The sequence below is a fragment of the Chlorocebus sabaeus genome, chromosome 20, assembly GCF_047675955.1.
Source record: "Chlorocebus sabaeus isolate Y175 chromosome 20, mChlSab1.0.hap1, whole genome shotgun sequence".
Lineage (NCBI taxonomy): Eukaryota > Metazoa > Chordata > Mammalia > Primates > Cercopithecidae > Chlorocebus > Chlorocebus sabaeus.
This window is the reverse complement of record NC_132923.1, coordinates 49,983,303-50,010,356: the sequence shown is the minus strand read 5'-3', so window position 1 is coordinate 50,010,356 and position 27,054 is coordinate 49,983,303. Positions and strand designations below refer to the sequence as shown.

At 37.4% G+C, this 27,054-nt stretch overlaps 1 protein-coding gene across 4 annotated transcripts in view; it reads left to right on the top strand.

The window, feature by feature from the left end:
* Positions 1-27,054, top strand: part of HS2ST1 (heparan sulfate 2-O-sulfotransferase 1) — a 200,421-nt gene that overhangs the window by 47,302 nt on the left and 126,065 nt on the right. The window contains exon 2 of one of the 4 annotated variants that reach the window (XM_038002518.2): positions 3,068-3,133. The exons of the other annotated variants lie outside the window; for them this stretch is intronic. The gene's annotated coding sequence lies outside the window, so the exon portion shown is untranslated. The remainder of the gene's footprint in view (positions 1-3,067; positions 3,134-27,054) is intronic. 4 annotated transcript variants of the gene reach the window in all.

The following is a 27,054-nucleotide window of genomic DNA, read 5'->3' as shown; positions in this document are numbered from 1 at the left end:
AGTTACAGTGAGCTGTGACCATGCCACTGCACCCCAGCCTAGGTGAACAGAGTAAGACTCTGCCCATTAAAAAAAAAAAATCCTTGAACTGTACAAGCAATAAAATGAACTACAGATGTGATGAATATTACAAATACAGTGGTGAGTACAAGAAAGCAAGGGAAAACATACACCATGATGAAATTTTACTATATTGTTTAAAGAATATTGTTTGAATAAGAATATATTGTTTATTCGATAAAACAAGAAAAGCTAAGAAATGATTACTGGAAGGACAGTTTTTATCTCTGGAAGGGAGCATCAAGAAGGAACACTTGAGAGATTTCTGAGGGTGGTAGAAGAGTTTTATTTCCTATCATCATGATGGTGTGTTATTTAAGTACTCATTTTCTAAGTCTTTAAATTATACATATTTTTCTTCAAATACGTTTTTTTAATTGAGGTGAAAAATCACATCACAGTCAAATAATCATTGTCAAATGTACTTTTCAGTGGTATTTAGTGTATTCATAATGTGCAACCAATAGCTCTTTCTAGTTTCAAAATTTTTTCATCACACTCCAGAAACACCCTATATCCCATTAGGTAATCATTCCCTAACCTCCCCCTACCCCTAATCAACCCCCTATCCCTACCTATGAAAGATCATAACTTTTAATCTGCTTTTTCTCTATATGGATGTGCCTGTCCTGAATGTATCATATAAAAGGAATCATACAATATGTGACCTTTTCTGTGTGGCTTCCTTCATTTAACATAATGGTTTCAAGATTCATCCAAGTTATAGTATATATGAGTTTTTATTTTTTTGTGATTAATATTTCATTATATGTATGTAACTATTCACCCACTTAGCACCAATGGACATCTGGGTTATTTTCATATTTTAAGTATTATAAGTAATGCTGTCATAAATGTTCTGTACATCTAGTTTTATGTATTACAATGTATGTAAGATAAATATTGTGAAAAAATTAAGAAGGAAAAAGATCTTGTTGGGACCATATGCATTACCAATAGTGGCATTTTGCTAAATATTGAGAAACACAAAGATGAATTAAGCATGATCCTTACCCTCAAGGGTATATATGGAATTTTGTTGTGGAATTACAAAAACATTCATCTAACATTGCACATTTTAGAGCATCATTGTAGAATTGAGGCTCCCCCTTGAAGTAGTTTTAAGGTAATACAAATTGAGATAACACAGATAATTATAAAATATGAAGTTTAGACACAGATGATTGGGTAAGATACTTGGCTTGTCTGGATGCTGTGTTCAGCTGGACAGCTGCGATTTACAGGTGAATTACAAAATAACAAAACTACAGCTATGAGATTCCTAATGATCACTGAAAAGACAGACTGTACAATAAGATTTTTTTGTTCAAAGTAAATATAGATTATAGATAGTTGCAGAGAAATTTTTGAATTGGAACATAGTTTTATTTTTTTCCCAAGCATCCTCTAAAAGATATGAAGTCATAATAAAGTCAGTAAGTTCCATAAGTGAAAATAATTGATTTCTTCAATTGATAATTGATTTCTTCTCTTCCAAGGTAGTGATTCTTCTCCAGTCCTCAACCCCTAGAAAAAGGTGGTAGTATAGAAAGAGGTGGTATTGCTGTATTTATTTTTGGATAAACTAAAAGCAGGGGGCTAATTCTCTATTAGTAGCTTAAAACAAAAAGTCCTGAGAAAGTTTGAATATTTTTTTCATATTTTTCTGTCAGAAGGTACAGAAAAATTGTTTATTAAATCTTAAAGCTAAATATTTTTAAGCATATTCTTTAGTAATTGTTTTCTTTCTACACACACGTATATTTATTTATCATGAATAAGTGACAGGTGATTCAGTGCCAGTCTGAGTTCTTAAAGGTTACAGAGTTCAGTTTATTTGTTTTTATTGTTTCGTGGTTAGCAGCAATAATATTAGTAATAGTAGATATACTGTCTTCATATGTGAAGACTGATGATGTCCCATGTGCTTAAAGCTATGTTTCTAGTAGTCATGGTAGATTTGCACTCGTTTACTCATAGTAGATCTTCTTTAAACATTATACATTTGTAGTATTACTGATGATGTGTGTAAATGACTGAATGATTTGTTAGCCAAGATTAGGTGTGTCTGGGTCATACTTTAATTGATCCCCTTAATTTTAGCCCTGTTTCAAAAAGGATTTTATGCATCTTTCAGTAATACAGTAAGACAAAGTAATTAGCTAAGTAAATCAGGATAACTGGAAAATGAGCACAATTGAGTGGCATTTTATGCCTGGTACTTTTCTGACCATCTACTGGCTCTCTTGTTCCTTCAGCTTACCCTGTCTGGGGGCTTATCTCTGCTTGGTTCTTTACTGTTCATTCATTAGTTCCCACTTGAGGCATGGCATTTATCCCAGAATACTTGAATCTTGGTGGGCTTTTCCCTGCTCTGCACAGCTCCTAAGGGACTAAGGTACTAGGGCCCCTTATTTTTTTTTTTCGTGACCTTCCAGAATAGTTGGTTGCTGCCCTCTTCTGGCTGAGACCTTAGGGTGTTATGGAGCAAATTTTAGTTTTTAATCCTTTTAAATTCCAGCAGTATTTTGGATAAACCAGTTGTTCTCAACACTGGCTGCATATTAGAATCACTCTGGGGAGTTTTAAGAAAACTGCCAGTGTGTGGCCCACTTTTGGAGGTTCTGATTTAATTGGTCTTGGGATAGAGGTGGGAGGCTGGTATTTTTTTAGGTGATTAAAATCTCTAGCCAGTGATTAAGATCTAACCACTAGGATAAATGACCCTTGGAATCATGAAGGGCTTGAGCTACTTAGATATAGTCCTCACATTTTTAGATATCATAATGGATTTTAAAAAAATAGCATTAAAGTTAGAAATACAGGAGTGTTTCTACCCTATCAGAAAAATAGTTTATACAAGGAATGATATGAATAAGCAATAGGATCTAAGATCTTTGTAGTATGTACTAATACCAGAAGAGATTTTGGGAACATACTTTGTGTTATCATTTGCCTGTTTGGTTTTCTAATTCTCAATTTTCATTTCCTCTTTCTCTGTTTTAAGGACTGAGTCACAGGCTTCAGCATGAGTTTGGCCATTGACAGATACTAGTGGAAGATTGGAGGACAGGTAGGAGGGAGAAGCCAGGGTATTTTTTGGTTGCCATCTCTGGTAAAGGCTGTTTCTCTTGTAGTGACTTCTTGTCCTTTGTGACTTTAGCTGTTATCAGAGAGCTCCTCCTTCCATGGTCCAAATGTGTGCTGGAAAATTTCCTGTATTAGTAGCTATGTCTTCTCTGAAATATACGGAGAGGTTTCTGTTTTCTTAATTGGACTCCTATTTGATATACCCTGTAAATACTACAATATGCTTCTCTTTCCTCTCTTCTGTGTTTCTACCTTTCCTCCTATCTCCTCTTTGGTACTTTTCCTACTCCAGTGATAGCCACCAGAATTCTGAACAATATTTATAACAGTTAGGGTTAAGGGGCGTTGCTCTTAAATGGGAGTCTCTAATTTTATGGAATGTTCTAAGTTTTACTTTGTTACTTTCTGAAACTTGTAAAGCATTCATATGATATTATTTCTTAGTTGGATTAGAAACCTGATGGGAAATAAATCTTTAATATGAACTTGTTGAATACAGTTTGTTAGTAGATACAATTTGTAATCATCATCCTGTTTTGGTTGCTTTTTTTTTGTTTTGTTTTGTTTGTTTGAGGTAGAGGTCTTACTATTTTGCCCAGGTTGATCTTGAACGCTTGGGCTCAAATGATCCTACCACTGAAGCCTCTTGAGTAGCTGGTAGATTACGGGCACATGCTATCATGCCCAATTTATCACTTTTTTAATAATGCTTTTTGTTAATTATTTTGTTAAGAATACTGTTGCAGCTACTTGTTTTTAACATTTTGACCCGTGATACAAATCTCTCTTACTAAACTTTAGTTTAATAGAGTGCATTTCTTTTTTTTTTGAGACGGAATTTCGCTCTTGTTGTCCAGGCTGGAGTGCAATGGTGTGATCTCAGCTTACCACAACCTCTGCCTCCCAGGTTTAAGCGATTCTCCTGCCTCATCCTCCCGAGTAGCTGGGATTACAGGCATGCGCCACCATGCCTGGCCAATTTTGCATTTTTAGTAGAGATCGAGTTTTTCCATGTTGGTCAGGCTGGTCTCAAACTCCTGACCTCAGGTGATCCGCCCACCTTGGCCTCCCAAAGTGCTGGGATTACAGGCCTGAGCCACTGTGCCCAGTTTATTTAGTCTTTGAAGGAGTATTAGGATCTTTAGTTTTTAAATGTGGCATATTAACTAGCTCTTTATTATGTAACCATTTGTACTATATTTCTTATTTTTTAAAATTTCAAGAGCTTTTGGGGTGCAGGTGATTTTTGATTATGTGGATGAATTATATCGTGGTGAATTCTGAGATTTTAGTTTACCTCTCACCAAAGTAGTGTACATTGTACCCAATATGTAGTCTTTTATTCCGCACTCCCCTCTCCTTCTCCCCCTACTGAGTCTCCAAAGTCCATTACATCACCCTAATTGGTTTTGCATACTCATAGTGTAGTTCCTACTTATAAGTGAGAACATAGGGTATTTGGTTTTCCATTCCTGAGTTACTTCACTTAGAATAATGGCTTCCAGTTCTATCCAAGTTGCTGCAGAAGACATTATTCTGTTCCATTTTATGACTGAGTAGTATTCCATGGTGTATATATACCACATTTTGTTTATCCATTCATTGGTCATTGGGCACTTAGGTTGGTTCCATACCTTTGCAGTTGTGAATTGTGCTGCAACAAACATTTATGTGCATGCGCCTTTTTTATGTAACGACTTCTTTTCCTTTAGGTAGATATCCCGTAGTGGGATTGCTGGATTGAATGGTAGACCTACTTTTAGTTCTTTAAGGAATCTCCATACTGTTTTCCATAGAGGCTGCACTAATTAACATCCCCACCAGCAGTGTGTAAGTTTCCGTTTTCACCACATCCATGCCAACATGTATTGTTTTGTGACTTCTTAATGGCCATTATTTCAGGAATAAGGTGATATCTCATTGTGGTGTTAATGTGTATTTCCCTGATGGTTAGTGATGTTGAGCACTGTTTCATATGTTTTTTGGCCGTTTGTATATCTTCTTTTGAAAAATGTCATTTGCCCACTTATTGATGGGATTATTTGTTTTTTTCTTACTGATTTGTTTGAGTTCCTTGGAGATTGTGGATACTAGTACTTTGTCAGATGCATAGTTTGCTATTATTTTCTCCCATTCTGTGGGTTGTCTATACGTTCTGATGATTATTTGTTTTGCTGATTTGCACTATATTTCTTTTGATGTGGGATTTATTTAGATGTAGGCTTTGCACGATATCCAAAGCATACATAATATATGTATTTGGTAACAGAGTTTTTGAAGTCTTGGCAAAAAGGTAATGAGTTTTGTGTGGTTTTGGCTTAGGTCATCTTTGGATTACTTGTTTCTCCAGTCCTTTTTTTTTTTTTGAGCTAGGTCTCTGTCACCCAGGCTAGAGTGCAGTGGCACAGTTGAACCCTCCAGGCTCAGATGCAGTGGCACACTTGAACCCTCCAGGCTCAAGTGATCCTCCCTCCTCAGCCTCCTGAGTAGCTGGGACTACAGGTATATGCCACCAGGCCCAGCTGTTTTGTTTTTTTTTTTTAAATTTTTTGTGGAAATGAGGTCTCACTATATTGCCCAGGCTGGTCTCGGGACTCCTGGCCTCAAGCATTCCTCCTACCTCTGCCTTCTTAAGTAGTGGATTACAGGCTTGAGCCAGCACACCCAGCCTCTAGTCCTTATGAGTAGTTCCTCCAACTTTCTCTATTATTGTAGACTGTTTAAACGTCTTTACTTTAATCATTTGTTTAAAAAAAAAAAAAAACTTCATGCTGCTAGATTTAAGATGCCAAGAAATCATCTTTTGGGGAATTTAACTCTGTTAAAAATGAATGTTGTAAACTAATTTTATTCTCTCTTATTTGTGTGGAGACATAAGATGAATCATTAGTACCATTCAGCTGAGTAGTGTAGAAAACGGATTTTTTTTTCTTTGCTGAACAAATTGAATAAAAATATTTTCATCAAGTTATTCTTTGTACCAATTCCATGTAAGGTTGCTACAAGTATATGATTTCTTGACATATATGCATGTCAAAGTATGTACTAAGTATACTTAATACTTTATCTTAATACTTTACCTACAGAGGTTTTCACTTAAAAGCCTGTTCTTAAAGTTACATTAATCTTTCAGGTTTAAAATTGCCTTTCAGGTTTAAAATTTTACTTCTTAGTTCTAAACTGTTACAAGTCCCTGGTTAGGGTTCTTCTGAAACCTCAATTTGGATTTTAGGATACATTTTCTTTCTATGCCTTTTCTTTCTGAAGCACACATTTTTAACTTGTTTATTGAGCCTTTTTCTCCACTTCTGACTTACGGAAGTAGCTTTATAAACAAGTGTGTGCGTGTGTGTCTGTGTGCACGCGCCCGTGTGGAATTGCAGCATGAGTCATTCCTTCTCAGCTAATTTCATGTAATTCCTTTCAGCCTGAAGGTTGGAATGATCCAATGGTTTTCTAAGAGCTAGACTTTTATAATGTTACACGTTAAAACACATAAACACATAGTTACTTGTATAAATGTTACTGAAATTTAGAATTATGATCATATGAAGTAGAAGAGTTAATTTTACAAATTTATCAAAACAATTTGGAGTTGGCTTTTTACTTTAGCTGTAACTTGTTTACTGACATGACTGAGTTGTATAAAATATTTTTAATTAAAAGTATTTAGTTGGGGCCGGGTGCGGTGGCTCACGCCTGTAATCCCAGCACTTTGGGAGGTTGAGGCGGGTGGTCACCTGAGGTCGGGAGTTCAAGACCAGCCTGACCAACATGGAGAAACCTTGTCTCTACTAAATATACAAAATTAGCCAGGCATAGTGGCACATGCCTGTAATCCCAGCTACTTGGGAGGCTGAGGCAGGAGAATCGCTTGAACCTGGGAAGTGGAGATTGCAGTGTGAGCCAAGATCGTGCCATTGCATTCCAGCCTGGGCGACAAGAGTGAAACTCCGTCTCAAAGAAAAAAAATGAGTATTTAGTTAAAGAGACAACTTTAACATTTTATAACAGAATGATTGTATTTTTTGTTTTGGTTATTCATCCTAACAGTGCACATTTTACAAGTAAAAATGTATTAATGCAAATAAACATGATTAAAATAGTTTCCTCTGTAAGCTATCAGTGCTGGGAAGAATCCACAAGAGGTATAGGTTAGTTGTGAATTAAAAAACTGAATCAAAATCTGCTTAATGAAATATAAATTAAAAGATTTTAAGCATAATTTTAATTTATAATTTTTTTTTTTTTGAGATGGAGTCTTGCTCTGTTGCCCAGGCTGGAGTGCAGTGGCGTGATCTCAGATCACTAGAACCTCTGCCTCCCAGGTTCAAGCAATTGTGCCTCAGCCTCCTGAGTTGCTGGGATTACAGGCGTTCACCACCATGCCTGGCTAATTTTTCTTTTGAGACGGAGTTTCACCATGTTGGCCAGGCTGGTCTCGAACACGTGACCTCAAGTGATCCGCCCTCCTTGACCTCCCAAAGTGCTGGGATTACAAGCATGAGCCACTGTGACTGGCCTGTAATTTTTATTTAATTTTTCCGATGATGGCATGAGTGAATGTCCACATTTAAAATTATTTTGGTTCACACATGGCCTTTATTTATGAGAAAAAATTTACAGAAATAAATTAAGGGTGGTACAGAAATGCAAATCTAGAGGACTTAAAATGTACATGAAAACTCCTTTATTTGATATGACAGAATAACTTACAGGTCAAATATTTTAATATTTGTATATGTAATAGATGCCAGTTAGCACGATTGACAAGTTTCTCATTTACGGAAAAGACCCCAAAATGTCTTCTGCTGATGCCAGATCAGTTGATTACCTAGGGATAGATACCTGAAATAAGCTAGACCAATTTGATTTTCTTACTTAGGAATTACTTTATTGACTAATTTTATTAGCTCATTCAGTCAGCAAGTATTTATTGAAGGCCTGTTATATGTTTGACTGCTAAAGATACAATGATGGAAAATTCAGGTAAAGTTTCTGCTCAGAGAAATTAAATTGGCTAGACATGGAAATAGTGTCATCCAAGAGGGAAGGTCTATAAATTTTTGCTGTTAAGGCCTATAGAACTTCTCTGATTCCGGCCATTACATAAAAACAAACAAACAAACAAAAACCCTTGATGGTTTAGTTCTTTCTTCAGTTCTCTGAGCTACCCCAGCCAGCATCCTTCTAGTCTTTACAATAAAACGGACCACCTCCCTCTTACTCTTATTTTTAATTTCTTAAATTTGTTTTAATCCAAAAAACCCTAACCAATATATAAATTGGACCTAGGGTGGGGTTTTATTATGAACTCAGTCGGATGGTTAGATGTCTAGTCTTATATCTAACGGATGTGGAATTTGAATAAAAATGATAGCGTCTTTACAATTCCAATCTTAGAGTAGGGAAATGAGCATTTCACAGCAGAAAGTTTTGTTCTGAACAAAACAGAGTCCATTGTAATGTATATCTATCATATATACTGCATGTTTGGTTAGGACTTGAAAATTTTATTTTGTTGCATCATGTTTTTGGTCAAGAATTTGTAGGAATTTTGTGCAACAAGAGGTTATAATGTTAATGCTTATTAATATTCTGACGGAGGTTGAGGTCTTCATTCTTGAAAGAAAAAAATGCAAAAGACTCTGATCTCAGAAGATATGAAAACTATCACTTTCAGAATTACTGGCTTTGTGTTTTGAACTAGCTCTTTCAAGAGCTTAACCTTCAACTTTTTGTATTTGTCATAGTTTGTTTATTAAATGAATCACTATGTCACCACATTCTATACTGATTTACATAGAGAAGATGTTCAGTAAATGTTGGCATGATTTAAATTTTACAACAATTAACCATAGAGTTTCATCATAAGATTGGTTTAAGTGCATTCATTATTGCAATTGCAAGGTTATGAGTTGTTAGTGTTTCAGAAAAATTTTTAAGGACCCCTTTTAGAAAACTTTTTGCATTTACATTATACCCCCTTCATCCTAGGTTTCACTTTCTCTAGTTTCAGTTAGCCAAGGACAACCTTGGTCTGAAAATTGATGAGTACAGTATAATAAAATACTTTGAGAGGGGGAGAGAGAGAGCATTCACATGACTTGTATTACAATGTTATTATAATCTATTTAATAATTACTATTTTTTTTAAGAGATGGAGGCCTCATTCTGTTGCCTAGGCTGGAGTGCAGTGATGTAATCATAGCTCGCTGTAGCCTTGAACTCCAGGGCTCAAGCCATCCTCCTGCCTCAGCCCCCCCAAGTAGTTGGGATTACAGCTATGAACCACCACACCTGGCTATTTTATTATTGTTGCTGTTAATCTCTTATTGTGCCTAATTTGTAAATTAAACTTAATCATAGGTATGTATAGGATAAAACTTAGTACATACGTAGTGTTCAATATTTTTTGCAGTTTCAGGCATCCACTGGGGGTCTTGGGGCACATCCCTTGGGGATAGGGTGCTGGGACTACTGTGTTCCTTACACAGTTTCATCTAATGTTAACGTTTTGCATAACCATGGGACAGTTATTAAAACTGGCAGGTTGACATACATATTGTTAACTGCAGGCCTTATTTGAATTCCATGTGTTTTTCCTCTAATGCTTTTTTTCTGATCAGCTTATAATCCAGGATTGTGCATTAGATTTAGTTGTCTTTATTCTGCAGTCTGTGATAGTTCTGCAGACTTTTTGTCTTTTATGACTACACTTTGAGTTTGTACGGTGTACTCTCATGATTGGGACAGAGTTATGCATATTTGACAACAATATCACAGAAACAATATGTCTTTTATTATGCGATTGGTTCATGATGTACATCTTCTTTACTGGTGATACCGACCTTGATCACTTGTTATAACAGAGGGTTTCTGCTGGGTTTCTCCATTGTAAAGCTGTCTTTCCCTTTGCAGTTAATAAATTTCTTGGGAGACACTTTGAGACTAGGCAGATAAAATCTAAGGATCTTTCTTTGTTCTTAAAAATTTTTTTAATTTGTGTAAATTTATGGTCTTTGTTTTTTTTTAAAATCTAATTACCAAGACCTATGGATTTATCATTCAAAATGAATCTTCCTTTTTTTTTTTTTGATCAAGTTTAGATCAGTTTCCTTAAATTCATTTTATTCAACAGTCAAGTGTGCAAAAACGAAAAATGCTAGGGATGCAAAAATGAACAAGATCCAAATCTTGTAGTATCACCTAATAGTAAGACTTGGCATTAGACAGATCGGATATCAAACCCTAAATTCTAATCTTGGAGTCCTGTGAAGTTGTGCAAGTTGTTTACCTTTGTTGGGCCTCAAATTACCTCACAGAATTATTATTAGTAAGGGATAAATATGAAATTCTAGAAAAGGCAGAACTAGACTGCAATGCCAGTACATTGTTGGTTGCCTTGGGCTAAGAGTGGGAAGTTGACCCAAAGGGAGCTGAGGAGCTTTTGGGATGAAGGAAATATCTTCTATCTTAATTTTTTTTCCAAAACTTTATAATGTACTTTTGAAATGAGTATATTTTATTGTAGGCAATTTATATTTTAGTAAAATTGATTTGAAAACCACGCTGGTTCTCCTTGAACCCAGTTTTCCATTTAATGGTATAAAATATGATATGTAGAATTCATAAGTCTTAAGGTTTTAGAAATCAGTCATCTAGCTCTCCCTTATCCAGAGGAGTCTTGTGACAATTTAGCATTTGCAGAGCAATTTAAGAGTTTAAGTCTATAGTTGTGACACATTAAGAAATATATTTTTGATCCTACCCCCAGTTCCTGACACAGAGAACATGAAAGCCCTTATAATTTTCTGAGTTGTAGGAGTACTGTCCTATATTCTATTTTAATATTTGGTCATTGACCCTGGTTCCTGTCTCAGAACTCCTAAATCCCTTTAAATTTGGGGGGTGATAGTAGAGTCTTTTGTTCTAATGGTGTGACACTTGGGCTCCTGCATAGCTTCAGAATGGGGGCTGGTCACCAGAAAGTCCATACTATAACTAGAACCTTGGAAATTCAGCCCCACTGCCGTCTTCTGGAAAGGGGAGAGGGACTGGAGATTGAATTAATAATCAATTATACTTACATGATGAATGCTAAAAATTATTAAACTGTGGGATTTGGAGAGCTTCTAGGTTGCACTGAAATGCTGGGAGTGTGGCGAGTCCAGAGAGGCCATGGAAGTTCTATGCACTGTCTCTACCTTGCCTTACACATCTCTTCCATTTGGCTGTTTTCTGAGTTGCATTCATTATAATAAACTGGTAAATGTAACTAAAGTGCTTTCCTGAGTTTTGTGAGTTGTCATAGTAAATTATCAAACCTAATGGAGGATGTCATGGAAACCTCTGATTTATAACCAAGCCAGACAGAAGTTTGTGGATAACCTGAGGACCCCTGCTTGGAATTGGCATCTGAAGTGGGAGCAGTCTTGTGGGACTGAACCTTTAAGCTGTGGGTTCTGCACTAACTCTGAGCAGAATTGAGTTAAATTGTAGGGCACTCGGTGACTGCAGAGAACTGGAGAATTGCTTGGTGTGGAAAACCCACACATTAAGGCCCACTGGTGTTTAAACAATGTTTTCCTTTAGTAGTCATCGCATTTTGGCATGTCTTTAAGTCTGAAACTCTCAAGTTATTCTTTTCTTCTTAAGTAGATTCAAAACTCAGGATCTTTCTGATCTCTTTTGGTCTCTTTAGAATCTTTTAAATTGATTATCTAGGGAGTTTGATTATCTAGAGATTCAAATTGACGGAAGTCAACTTCTTGGGACTCCTTTTGAGTACAGAATTTTATTCTTCCCTTTGTAACCACAGAACTGGCTGGATTCTGGTGAGCTCCTGAAAGTTATTATTTGGTAATCTGTAGTTTTTAAGATCTGTTCGGTTGGCATACCCTTGTGTATCTGTATGAACCTTACATTTAATTTATTCTCTTCCAAAGTACTCAAGGACTTTGGTAGAGAGAAAAGTTTTATATGTATATTTTAAAATCATGTTACTTTCCATGTGATCTAAGTCATTTTCTATGGAAAAGAGATGAGTGTTTTAAAATTATAGCTTTTTCTTTTCTTTTTTTTTTTTAAGCTTTTCCGATTTTGGTGGTAGGCAAAGGAAGAAGTACTGTTGTAATTTATAGTGCTCAAAATGCTAATTGCTGCATAAAAAAGGCACCTTAATCTTTCTTTTCTCTGATTGAGATAAAATTATTCGGTAGCTCTTCCTTAGAAAGACCAAAGGCTGAGGGGAGAAAGCTGAAATGATGACATATAGCTATGTAGATAGTAATATATGTCAATAGAAATTCTGAATCTGTAGATAAGCCTAGTAAATGAGACTGCTTAAAGGGAAGGGCAGGGCTTTTGACTCACATAGTTAATGTAGTTAATAAAATTTTGTTGATATCAAGATGGCATTAAACTGTTGGATAAATTCTAAATGTGTGTTCAATTTAAATCTGAGGTAATTTTTACAGCTTAAGGCATTATTTGCCTTATACCTTGTACCAAATACTATGGTATTCTTTTAAATGTAACTGATGGCATTTAGTAAATCTTTATATATATTTAAAATCATTATCAATTGGAAAAGTTTATAAATTTTGTTATCTGGTTATACAACTGTGAGAACCTATTTTAAGGGTGAAGTATAGGGGCTAATAACTAAAAATCACCACCTTTCTACTGGCTATTTCTACAGGCTGTAAATTTTGGCCAAGTACTTTGGAGGATTTGAATAGTTCTCATGAGGTTCAGCTTTACAAATCCAAATTTAAAGTGCCATGGCAAATGTATCTTTGGTATTTTTTGTCCTAATTATCTAGAATAAAACCAAAGTGCACGTTTATTAAATGCATTATTATGATTAGACTGAATTACTACAATTTACGTATCTATAGCAGAAACATAGTTTGGAATAATAGATTTAAAGTTTCTGTTTCTATTCAGTGGCAGATGTTACACATTCTGAGTTAGAAACCCTCATGGTAATAGATTTTGATTGAGAACTTGTCAGTCATTGTAGCAGCTGCTTTAGACCACATTTATATTTAAATAGGAGAAAGTGATCTGTTTAGAATTTTTAAAGTTGTTGCCATGGCAAAGTAACTTGCTATTTCATCTTTTTATCTGCCATTGAAGTGATCTACCGGCTGCTTATTCCCAGGAGTAAGGAGGATGAACTGTTCTGTTGGAAAGTTTGTATTAGGACAATGCTGAATGCTTCCTAATGGGATATAAGTTAGAAAGACTAAAGCTGTCAGAAACCATGGCTTTGGTTAGGTATAATTAGAATTGATTTTTTTCTCAATTAAAAACTGGCAAGATAAAGCTAAAACATTTTTAAGAAAAAAATATGAGCTTAATTTAACACTACTTTTGACAAATTCAGTGAATAACATATTCAAATTAAATGCTATGAAAAGGAATTTCTTTGAATGAGTCTATTATTTCTATAGCATGAAACACTTTGTAAATCCATCTTTTCTTTATAAAATTGTATATTTTTATTTTAAAAAAAACATGCCCAGTGTCTTCTGCTGCCCTTTTTTTTTTTACTTATTCTCTTGAAAACCATGGCACTGGGCTGGGTGTGGTGGCTCATACTTGTAATACCAGCACTACGGGAGGCCAAGGCCAGAGGACCCCTTGAGGCCAGAAGTTCCAGTCCAGCCTGGGCAGCATAGTGAGACTCTGTCTCTACCAGAAATCAAAAATGTGCATTGTAGTCCTAGCTACTTGAGAGGCTGAGGTGGGAGGATCTTTGAGCCTGGGTTTTCAAGGATACATGAGCTATGATCACACCACTGTGTTCCAGCCTGGGCAACAGAGAGAAACTTTGTCTCAAAAGAAAAGAAAAGAAAAACCATGGCATCATAATCTGGTTTGGTATAAATGATTTCGTGTTTCATATTAACTTTACTTTTATTACATTAAATTTCTTAAAAGGAAGAATATTAGTGCAATTCTTGTCAGGCTAATAATTACCTACATGATGGATATTAACCCCATACTAAAGCTTAATCTTTTTCTTTGTTTATATCATCAGACAGTGTATACACTAGTAGTCAAAGGCACACAAATTGAGGGTGATTGGCAAGTGGCAAACTGTCATTTGCCAACAAAGACCTCCCAAATAAAAGAATTTGACTTTCAGAGGCACACACAAAGGAGTGAGAAGATTTGCACCAGTAGTTGTATATTGTAAGGCTGATATGTCTTTGATTAACTTGAGATATTTTGTATTATATTGTCTTGGCAGCCTTAAGGCATACTACATATTTGTAATGTCGTATCCTAAAGTAATGTGACTGTTGTGACATTTACTGAGACAGAATTATGATTCCTGGTCATCTGAGCATATGGAAGACCATCTAATAAAATATCAAGTCTTGTGCTTAAAATAAAGATACTCACTTAATACCTAAGCAGCTTTTCAAATAGGAAAGGCCTTTTAACCTCAAGCCCAAGAGAAATCGAGGCAGTGTCAAATTTATCAGGTCTTCTTTCTGTTCTATTATTTGGTAATGCTTTTATGGCTAATTACTTGAGAGAAATGAGTACATTAGCTGAAGGTAACACTTTGTTTTTCAGAGATGCAGAAATATAAAGATACAGAGAACATGAGAAGTTAAAAAGTAACTGAAGGAAAGTTTGGGTCATTGATTTTGTGGTTTCAATACAGTCGTGTACCACATAAGGATGTTTTTTTTTTTTTTTTTTTTTTTTTTTTTTTTTTTTTGAGACGGAGTCTTGCTCTGTCCCCCAGGCTGGAGTGCAGTGGCGCGATCTCGGCTAACTGCAAGCTCCGCCTCCTGGGTTTACGCCATTCTCCTGCCTCAGCCTCCCGAATAGCTGTGACTACAGGCGCCCGCCACCTCGCCCGGTTAGGTTTTTTGTATTTTTAGTAGAGACGGGGTTTCACCGTGTTAGCCAGGATGGTCTCGATCTCCTGACCTTGTGATCCGCCCGCCTCGGCCTCCCAAAGTGCTGGGATTACAGGCTTGAGCCACCGCGCCCGGCCCACATAAGGATGTTTTAATCAACAAACGACTGCATATACAGTGGTGGTCCCATAAAATTATAGTTGAGCTAAAAAATTCCTGTCTCCTAATGACATCATACCTGTCATAACTTGTAGTGCAACACATGATCTTTTCTATGCCTAGATACACAAATACCCTTGTGTTACAATTGCCTAAATTTAGTACAGTAACATGCTGTATAGGTTTGTAGCCTGTAAGCAGTAGGCTATAGCATCTATTAATAGATTTGTGTAAGTGCACTCTAATGTTCGCACAATGATGAAATCACTGAATAAAGGTGGTTTTCAGAACATCTGTCTGTCATTAGGAGACGCATAACTGTACACATATAAAATCTGATAAAAATCTTAGCAAACCCTAAATATTTGTAAGTTTTAAGTGAATTTTAAGAATATCATGTATCATGCATGTTTTAATCACTTAAATATTGGGCAACGTCTCAGAGACAAATTCAGATATATTTGTGCTAGGCAAGTTTTACTCAAAAAGGGAATACTCATGAGAAATTTTTAAAGGGGCAGTTTTCTATTTAATAAGTCTGGAATACCAATTTTGAAATCCTTAGTAGTCCTTTTCTTGAATCCTCATATCCATATATGGCCACAAAGTAGACTCTCTGTATTTGAATAGACTAACATCTAAATTATCAGATGATACTGTGGTTGAGCATGTAGTAAGTTTGTGGTTGTATAATTTGGCATGTTGCAGAAGATCTGAACATTGAGAATATGTAGTTCATAATTACATTCCAACTGAATAATTACATATATATAATAATAGAAATGGAATTTTAAAAATTAAGAATATAATATATTGATAATGGTAAAATAGATGCAGTACTGTATCTCAGTCCCTTTTGTCTAAAAGGAGAAGTATTTTATTTGAAAAATACTGATTCCTGATTCCTAAGGATTTTTACTTGGGAACCTTTTTTTTTTTAATTTTTTTTTGAGACAGGCCCTCACTTTGTCACCCAGGCTGGAGTGCAGTGGCGTGATCTTGGCTTACTGCAGCCTCTACCTGGACCCAAGCGATCCTCCCACCTTGGCACCCCAAGTAGCTGGGATTACAGGCACGTGCCACCACACCTGGTTAATTTTTTTGTAGAGATGGGGTTTTGCCATGTTGCCCAGGCTGGTCTCGAACTCTTGAGTTTAAGCAACCTGCCTGCCTCGGCCCCCTAAAATGCTAGGATTATAGGCGTGAACCACTGTCCCCAGCTGCGAATCTTTATTCTTATTTACTTTTCAATTATTTTTCATTGTAATAAAATATACATAAAACTTGTCATTTGAAACAATTTTTTAGTGTATTTTGTTCACTAGCATTATGTTCATAGAGTTGTGCAACCATTATCACTGTCTATTTACAGAACTTTATCATCATGTCAAACTCAAACTCTATACCCGTTAAACAGTAACTTGCCATTTTCTCCTTCCCCCAGCCCCTGGGTAACCACTGTTCTCTCTCTCTCTCTCTCTCTCTCTCTCTCTCTCTCTCTGTGAATTTGACTATTCCAGGTACCTCATGTAAATAGAGTCATATTAGCACTGGATTTTGTATTCATATTGTTGTGTCCTTTTTCACTTAACATAATGTCTTCAATGTTTATTCATGTTATATAGCATGTGTGGAATTTCATTTTTAAGGCTGAGTACTATTACACTGAATGTATACACATTTTGTTAATCCATTCATCCCTTCATGGACACTTGGATTGCTTCTACCCTTTGGCTTTTTGTGACTAGCGCTGCCATGAACCTGGGTGTACAAATATCTGTTTGAGTGCCTGCCTTTACTTCTTCTGACTGTAGACCCAGAAGTGGAATTGCTCAGTCATATGGTAATTCTATCTTTCTCTTTTTAAGGAATCATCATACCATTTTCCATGGCAGCTGCATAGTTTTACATTTCCACCAGTAATGCACAAGGATTCCAGTTAATTCACATCCTTGCTAACTAACACTTGTTATTTTCTTTCTTTTTTTAGTAGCCACCCTAAAGGGCATGAAGTATATTCTTATTTGTTTTTACTTCTGCTTAAGATTACCCTGTCTTCACTGGATATACTATTTCTTCTTTGGAAAATCTTGCTCAATATAAAAGACAAATTACTTAGATAAGGTATGGTGAGAAAAAATGTATTTGTTGCATTAAGGAAGAATTATCTCTAACAAGAGAATTGCTAAATAAGTTCATTCATTCATTCAAAAATTGTGTATTGAATGCCTGCTCACTCTATGTCGGGCAATGTGCTAAGCATTGAGTATACAGTGATAAATGAGAATCATGGCCCCTGCTTTGAGGGAACTTGCATTGTAGTGAGAGAGACGTATGATAAATTAATGAATACAAAATTAAAATATAACTGTCATGAAATGTATCTGACATTGTGCCTTCAAAGACAATGTATACAATATTCAGTGAAAATAGTAATATTAAATAAATAATATATATTGCAAAACTGTATATATACCAACTATAACCTCATTTTAAAAAATGCTTGTGAACGGAAACAATGTCAAGAAAATGCTAGCAATGGTTCTAGGATGATCTAATTCATTGATTTTTTTTTTTTCTTAACATTTCTTTGGCGTGCATATATTGTTAATTTAGAAATTGCAAATAATTACATAAAAAATAAATAAGTAATTTAGGGATGATGTTTAATTTGACTTTCCTGTTGCCAGTGGTGACCGAAAAGTGCTAAGTATTATTGAACGTTTTACCTTAATTATGCCAAGTAAGTCCAGGGCTTATTGTGATTTATACCAAGTAAATCCAAGGCTTTTTATGATTGAATGTAAATTTTAGCTCTAGGAAGGTAGTTCTTATTTTTGGTCAGTTTGCAATACTATTAGGATATCATGGACAAAATGGAAAGTATGATTTTAAAAATTGCTCAGTATTTGTTAACAAAATTGTCATTTTTGTAAAAAAGAAAAGAAATAGTGGAAAATTCACTATAGTTAGTTCTTTCTGGCTAAAAAGTGTGTAATATATGAGTATATAAAATATGTATTAGTCTGTTTTCACACTGCTATAAAAAATACCTGAGACTGGATAATGTATAAAGGAAAGAGGTTTAACTGACTCACAGTTCTGCATGGTTAGGGAGGCCTCAGGAAAGTTAGAATCATGGTGGAAGGCAAAGTGGAAGCAAGGCATGGTCTTACAAGGCAGCAGGAGAGGGGTGGGGAACTACCACTTTTTAACCATCAGATCATGTGAGAACTCACTATCATGAGAACAGTATGGGGGAACCCACTCCTGTGATCCAGTCACCTCCCTTGCTTCCTCAACCTGTGGGGATTACGGGTCCCTCCCTTGACACATGGTAATTACAATTTGAGATGAGATTTGGGTTGAGATACAAAGCCAAACCATATCATTCCACCCCAGGCCCCTCCCAAATCTCCTGTCCTTCTCATATTTCAAAACACAATCATACCTTCTCAACAGTCCCCCTAAGTCTTAACTCATTCTAACATTAACCCAAAAGTCCAAGTCCAAAGTCTCATCTGAGACAAGTCCCTTCCACCTGTGATCTTATAAAATGACAAACAAGCTAGTTACTTCCAAGATACAGTGGGGGTACAGGCATTGGGTAAAATGTTCCCATTGCAATTTGGAGAAATTGACCAAAACAAAGGGGCCATAGGCCCCATGCAAGTCAGAAACCCGGCTGGGCAGTCATTAAATCTTAAAGCTCCAAAATCCCTTTGACTCCGTGTTTCGCCTCCAGGGCACACCGATGTAAGGGATAGGCTCCCACGGCCTTGGGCATTCTGCCCTTGTGACTGCAGGGTATAGCCCTTGTGACTGCTTTCCTGGGCTGGCACTGAGTGCCTGCAGTGTTTCCAGGTACCCAGTGCAAGCTGTTGGTGGACCTACCTTTCTGCGGTCTGGAGGATGGTGGCCCTCTTCTCATAGCTCAACTAGGCAGTGCCCCAGTGGGGACTCCCTGTGGAGGCTCCAACCCCACATTTCCTTTCCACACTGTCCTAGCAGAGGTTCTCCATGAGGGCTCTGCCCCTGCAGCACACTTCTGCTTGACCATCCAAGTGTTTCCATACAAGCTCTGAAATCTAGGCAGAGGTTCCCAAACCTCAGCTGTTGTCTTCTGTGTACCCACAGGCCCAGCACCACATGGAAGCTGCCAGTGCTTGGGGACATGCACCCTCTGAAGCAATGGCCTAAGCTGTACCTTGGCCCCTTTTAGCCACAGCTGGAGCTGGAGCAGCTGGAATGCAGGGTGCTCTCCTGGGGCTGCACAGAGCAGCAGAGGCCCGATACCATTGTTCCTTCTTAGGGCTCTGGGCCTATGAAGATCTCTGACGGGCTCCAGAGACATTTTCCCCATTGTCTTGGCTATTAAATTTGGCTCCTTGTTACGCACATTTCTGCAGCTGGCTTGAATTCCTCCCCAGAAAATGACTTTTTCTTTTCTACCATATGGTCAGGCTACAGATTTTCCAAACCTTTATATTCTGCTTCCCTTTTAAACATAAGTTCCAATTTCAGTTTCTTTGTGAACACATATGACTGAACGCTTTCAGAAAAAGCCATGTTACCTCTTGAATGCTTTGCTGCTTAGAAATTTATTCTGCCAGATAACCTAAATCATCTCTTTTGAAGTTCAAAGTTCTACAGATCTCTAGGGCAGAGGAAAATGCCGCCAGTCTCTTTGCTAAAGCATAGCAAGAGGGATCTTTGCTCCAATATTCAATAAATTATTTGTCTCCATCTGAGACCACCTCAGCCTGGACTTCATTTTCCAAATCACTATCAGCCTTTTGGTCAACGCCATTCAACAAGTCTCTACGAGGTTCCAAACTTTCCCTCTTCCTGTCTTTTCCTGAGCCCTCCGAACTGTCCCAGTCTCTGTCTGTTACCCAGTTCCAACATGACTTCCACATTTTCAGGAAGCGAAAATTATTTCACTTTCACATGATCTTTATAGCAGTGCCCTACTCCTGGTAACAATTTTCTGTATTAGTCTGTTTTTACACTGCTGTAAAGAATACCTGAGACTGGGTAATTAATAAAGGAAAGAGGATTAATTATCTCACAGTTCTCTCTCCACATGGCGGGGGAGATCTCAGGAAAATTAAAATCATGCCAGAAGGTGAAGGGGAAACAAGGCATGTCTTACATGGTGGAAGGAGAGAGAGCACAGAGGAACTGCCACTTTTTAACTATCAGATCTTGCGAGAACTCACTCGCTATCATGAGAACACTATGGGAGAAACCACCCTTATGATCCAGTCACCTCCCTCCCTCGACACGCGATTACAGGCCCCTCCCTCAGCACATGGGGATTACAATTTGAGATGAGATTTGGGTGAGGACACAAAGCCAAATCATATTAAAATAGTACTTAATTTTGAATAACTGTTATTGTGAATTGATGTTAAAATCTGATTAGAAGAGTACATCTTAGCACAGCAATATGGTATATTGCCTAGTAATAGAATAATGCTTCAAGGAGGAGCTCTGGAGAGGGGACAGGGTTCTTCTTAAAAAAAAAAAAAAAAAAAAAAAAAAAAAAAAAAAAAAAAAAAAAAAAAAAAAAAATTTGGCCAGGCATGGCACGGTGGCTCACACCTGTAATCCCCACCCTTTGGGAGGCCGAAGCGGGTGGATCACAAGGTCAGGAGTTCGAGACCAGCCTGGCCAAGATGGTGAACCCCTGACTCTACTAAAAATACAAAAATTAGCTGGGCACGGTAGCGGGCACCTCTAATCCCAGCTACGTGGGATGCTGAGGCAGGACAATCGCTTGAATCCAGGAGGCAAATGTTGCAGTGAGCTGAGATTGTACCATTGTATTCTAGCCTGGACGACACAGCAAGGCTCTGTCTCCAAAAAAAAAAAAAAAAAAATTCAACTGAGTAATAACCGTTTATTAGATGCCTGATATTTATCACACATTGCATGAGGCATTAGCATGTAGTATTTCTAACCTTGTAAAAAGTAGGTAGTATAGATGAGAAAATTGAAGCCCAGGAGAGTCAGTTAATTTTTCCAGAGTCACAAATTAATATGTATATTTGAGGTAAAAAGCAGTTATTAAGAGACAGCCTGAAGGTAATTTCTAATAAGCCCTAGAAATGGATGTTTTCATAGGATTCTGATGTCCTATTCAGAACTACTAGCTACATAGTAATCTAACCTGCCCAGTTTACAAGATAACTAGCTTGGAATTCGTTTGGTTTCCTCAACACTTTCCAGGAGGAAGCTTTTCTGAAGAAGCAATCCCTGCATCAGAGTGAGAGAAAATGGAGGTCAGCTGACTAATTAAGGTCTGGATATATAAGAATTCAATAAAAGGAAGGAAAATTAGATATTGTTTAAGATATGCTGAGCTTAATTGTGTTTTCTTACGGGATTTAAGTAGCTTCTTGTGAGTTAAATGTTTAAAAGAAATGTAATGTTGAATGCGGTGGTTCGTGCCTGTAATCCCAGCACTTTGGGAGGCCAGAGGTGGGCAGATCACCTGAGGTCAGGAGTTCGAGACCAGTTTGGCCAACACAGTGAAACGCCATCTCTACTAAAATAAAAAATTAGCTGGGTGTGGTGGCGTGCACCTGCAATCCCAGCTACTAGGGAGGCTGAGGCGGGAGAATCACTTGATCCCGAGAGGCAGAGATTGCAGTGAGTCCAGATCACACCACTGCACTCCAACCTGGGTAACAAGAAGAAATCTGTGTCTCAAAAAAAAAAAAAAGAAAAAAAAGAAAAAGTTATGCCATTTCTTACAGATAGGAGTTGAGTCTAATTGGATAGAATAATTATTCATTAAAAAGTATCCTGTTAGCATTTATAGGAAATTAAAAAGATTTATCAGACTCCCATAGTACCCTAAATGTTTATATCCAGTTATTCTGCTTTGGCTGGGTGCGGTAACTCACGCCTGTAATCCCAGCACTTTGGGAGGCTGAGGCAGGCAGATCATGAGGTCAGGAGATCAAGACCCATCCTAGCTAACACGGTGAAACCACGTCTCTACTAAAAATACAAAAAAGTATCCGGGCATGGTGGTGGGCACCTGTAGTCCCAGCTACTCAGGAGGCTGAGGCAGGAGAATGATGTGAACCCGGAAGGTGGAGCTTGCAGTGAGCTGAGATTGCGCCACTGCACTCCAGCCTGGGAGACAGCCAGACTCTGTCTCCAAAAAAAAAAAAAAAAAAAAAAAAAAGAGTATGTACATTTCTAACAGAATAATCCCGATTTCAATCTTGATATACATTTAAAATTGATTTTTGGAATGCATTTCAGGTTAAATTTCCTCAAAAAATAACAACAACCTATGTTGTTTGCTTGAAAAATACCTGGCAGGAGCATAAATGGCAATCTTACTCTCATTAGTTTAGAGATTTTATCTGTAAGAAAAAATTTTCAAAGACCAAAACTTCTAAGCCTTTTATCATATTTTACTACAGGCTTGTTCCCCCTTACTGTACTTTAATTCATGGTGCTTAAAATTTTAATCTACAGCAATCAGCCAAAGAAACCAACAATTTCTGTTCAACTAGAAGGTAGGAATTGACACCTGTGTTTTTGTTTTTTGAAAAAACACAAATTATTCTTCTTTTATAAAATCACCTAAATTGTATGAGCTTTGCTTGACGTGTTAATGTGATCATTATTACCTGTTAGTAATGGACTAATGAGCTTGGCCTCTTTTTTTTTTTTTTTTGAAAAATAAAATAGTTCTCCCACATTTTCCAGAACAGCCCCAATTTGTTACAATCAGGATTATTTTATCTGCTGTATTTGCTAAGTATTGTTTTACTTTCCTTCTTAGTTTATTAAAAGTGATTTCCTTAAGTATGTGATTTAAGGTTTATCAGTGGGTTTTATTTTCAAGTAACTTCTTATATAAATATTTATCAATGTAAATTTATAACAGAAAAGGTATTTTCTGGACTGTGTTTGTTACAGTTACATTAGTTATACTTTGTCAGCTTCAGGGCTGCGTTAAGTTAGGTTGGTGTCTTACTGCTTGAAAATTGTTCTTTCTAAACACCCTATTACCCAGCCAGTCTTCTGATTCGCTCACTTGTAGTAAGCAGAATAGTCCCCCTGCCTGCAAGATGTCTGTGTCCTAATCTCTGGAATTTGTGGATATGTTAATGTATGTGCCAAAGGAGAATTAAAATAACAAATGACATTAAGATTGTTAATTAGGTATCTTTAAAATAAGATTATTTTGGATTATTTACATTGCCCAATGTTAATCACTAGGATCCTTAAATTGTGGAAGAGGGAACCAAAAGTGCTGTTTGAGAAAGACTTTATTGGCCATTGCTGGTGTTGAAGATGGAGGAGTGGGAAGCATGAACAAAGGAATGAGGGCAACATCTACAAGCTGGTTAAGGCAAGAAAATGGATTCTCCCCCTAAAGACTCCAGAATGAAACAGCCCTGCTGACACCTTGATTTCTGCCTAGTGGGACTAATTTTAGTTTTTTTACCTCCAGAACAGTAACATAATAAATTTGTGTTCCTTTAAGCCACCAAATTATGGTAATTCTTTATGACAGTCATAGAAAAATAATACAGCACCTAACTACCATGACCTTTGCATTTTGTCACTCACCATAGACCTAGGTAGATACTCCCTGTTCTGCCTGGGACTGCTTTTTTCCCCTCCCTGATTTGAGGGCTACTGTTACACGCTTTCCTCCACTATTAAGTGGCATGATCTTAACTCACTGCAACCTCCACCTCCCAGGTTCAAGTGATTCTCCTGCCTCAGCCCTCCGAGTAGCTGGAATTACAGGCGCCTGCCGCCATGCCTGGCTAATTTTTATATTTTAGTAGAGACAGGTTTTTACCATGTTGGCCAGGCTGGTCTCGAACTCCCGACCTCGTGATTCGTGTGCCTCGGGCTCCCAAAGTGCTGGGATTACAGGCATGAGCCACCATGTCTGACCCTACGCAGGGTTCTTATTTGCAGACAAGAGAATCTGCTGTAGCTAGTTTCAGCAAGATATTAAAGCATAGAGAATTGTTAGGAGGGCTAAAGAAGCAGGTTGAGCTTCCAAGAAAGTCTTTCAAAACCATAATGCAGAATCAGCCTAAGGAGCTGATAATAATGCTTTCTTCTGAAAGCCACAGGGTCAGGTAGCTCCTACCTCATGTTCCAGATCATTTTGGAGATCTGGCTGCAGATTATCTTGCCTCTTCCTTGACCTAAGTCTTCTGTGGTCCACACTGCAATTATCTGGCCCTGCCATTACCTTTCTGATCTTATCTCCTGTTAGTCTCTCTTATTCACTTTGTTGTAGGAACATCATTGTCTTGCTGTTTACAAGTCAAATGGCCCTGTAGCAGGGACATGCTTGTAATCATGGCACTTAAAATTTTAATCTACAGCAACCATCCAAAGAAACCAGCCATTTCTATTCAACTAGAAGGTAGGAATTGACACCAGATAAAATAATCCTGATTGTAAGAAATTGGGGCTGTTTTGGAAAATCTTCCTTTTTACCTTTTTTGTCTGTGACCACTGGATCACCATTCATTTTTTCAATTACAATTCATATGTCCAGGATGAGAGAGACTCACTGTCCATGCTGATCCAAATAAAGGTTGCTAGTCTCTCTCACCTCAGCTCCACTTGCAGTGGGGATGAAGATCTGTGGGAAAATGAAAGGGTTTTCTTTTTCAGTTACATCAAGAAGATGGAAAGTAAGATTTTTTTAAAATAGCCTTTTCTAAACTTTCTGATGACTGGTGGAGATGGTGGAGCCATCATTTGCTCAAACAAGGAAAGATATAGCAAAGGGAAGACTTTTTATGTAAATTTAAGCCACCGATCAGTGATAAGAGTTTCACTACTCAGGCCTCCCTGTTTCACTACTCAGGCCTCCCTTTCTTTCTGGCGTAGAGGCAGACACCCTTAAAAATGGAGATTTCCTTTATAGATGTAGATTTCCTTTATAAACATGTTTCAAAATAGCCAGCTAAAAGACAGGTGTATTTTAGAGACAAATTTAGTTCAGTAGACAGTCTTTGTAACTTAGCTGTGATTTTTTTTATTTTTTATTTTTTTATTTTTTGAGACAGAGTCTCGCTCTGTCCCCCAGGCTGGAGTGCAGTAGCTTGATCTCGGCTCACTGCAAGCTCCGCCTCCCGAATTTTCGCCATTCTCCTGCCTCAGCCTCCCGAGTAGCTGGGACTACAGGCGCGCACCACCTCGCCCAGCTAGTTTTTTCTTTTTCGTATTTTTTAGTAGAGACGGGGTTTCACCGTGTTAGCCAGGATGGTCTCGATCTCCTGACCTCGTGATCCGCCCGTCTCGGCCTCCCAAAGTGCTGGGATTACAGGCTTGAGCCACCGCGCCCTGCCAACTTAGCTGTGGTTTTTTAACTAAAATGACTGAGCTTGGGGCTAGGCCCATTAACTAATAGGGCAAAGAAAGTATGCTCTCTGCCTGGGCTCCACATGGATAGCTCTTATAAAGAATCTGCAAGCCTGTTTTACCTGAGGGCTTACCTTCTATTAACAAACATTTTATCCACCTTTTTTTTTCACATTCAGGGAAGTATAGTTATTTAGCCGAAAGGTCTGCAGATTCAACTTTTTAAAATCAACTAGTTGCTTAAGCTTTTTATTTGCCTTTTATAAAGAGGCTTTCAAAAGACGCAATAAAAATATTGCAGTATTTTTAGAAGCTTCTGCACATCAGTAGCCACCCTTGGGTCAGCCAAATTCAGGAGAACTTATTTATTTATTAATATACTTTAAGTTCTGGGATATATGTGCAGAACATGCAGGTTTGTTACATAGGTATATACGTGCCATGGTGGTTTTCTGCACCCCTCAATCCGTCATCTACATTAGGTGTTTCTCCTAATGCTATCCCTCACCTAGCACACTAGACTCCAACAGGCCCCAGTGTGTGATATTCCCCTCCCCATGTCCATGTGTTCTCATTGTTCAACTCCTCCTTATTAGTGAGAACATGTGGTGTTTGGTTTTCTGTTTTTGTGTTAGTTTGCTGAGAATGATGGTTTCCCGCTTCATCAATGTTCCTGCAAAGGACATGGACTTACCCTTTTTATGGCTGCATAGTATTCCATGGTGTATGTGCCACAGTTTCTTTATCTAGTCTGTCATCGATGGGCATTTGGGTTGGTTCCAAGTCTTTGCTATTGTGAACAGTGCCACAATAAACATATGTATGCGTGTGTCTTTATAGTAGAATGAAATATAATCCTTTGGGTATATACCCAGTAATGGGATTGCTGGGTCAAATGATATTTCTGGTTCCAGATCCTTGAGGAATTGCCACACTGTCTTCCATAATGGTTGAACTAGTTTACACTCCCATCAGCAGTGTGAAAGCGTTCCTATTTAGGAGAACTTATTTTTAAATGCAGTTCTTAAAATCCAATGTTGTTTATTTGGAACATTCCACAGTAATTTAAGATTGTTGTTTGTATGATTTTGCCTTTTTTTTGTGAGCATTTGCTGCTTCTGGAGCCTAAAGCTTCTATGTGTAAATGTAGATTTAGCTGGAAGGTAGAGTACTCAGTTCTTCAGAAATTAAGCATCACATTTTTACATCGAATCTTGGTTTTGCCTCTCAGATTTCCTTGATCAGCTTAGCCAATGATTTTCCCTACCTAACCTTGCAAGAAAAAGAATCAAAGATAGAATAAATAAATCCCTGTGAATTTTCAAAAGCTACAGTTTACACCCCCTGTAGTATTGCCAGTTTTTGTTTGACTCAGTCAAATATTTAAGGCCACTAGCCAGATTCAATCCAGATAATTATTGGACCCTGTCCGGTTTCTTTTTTTTCTTTTTTTGAGATGGAGTTTTACATTTATTGCCAAGCCTGG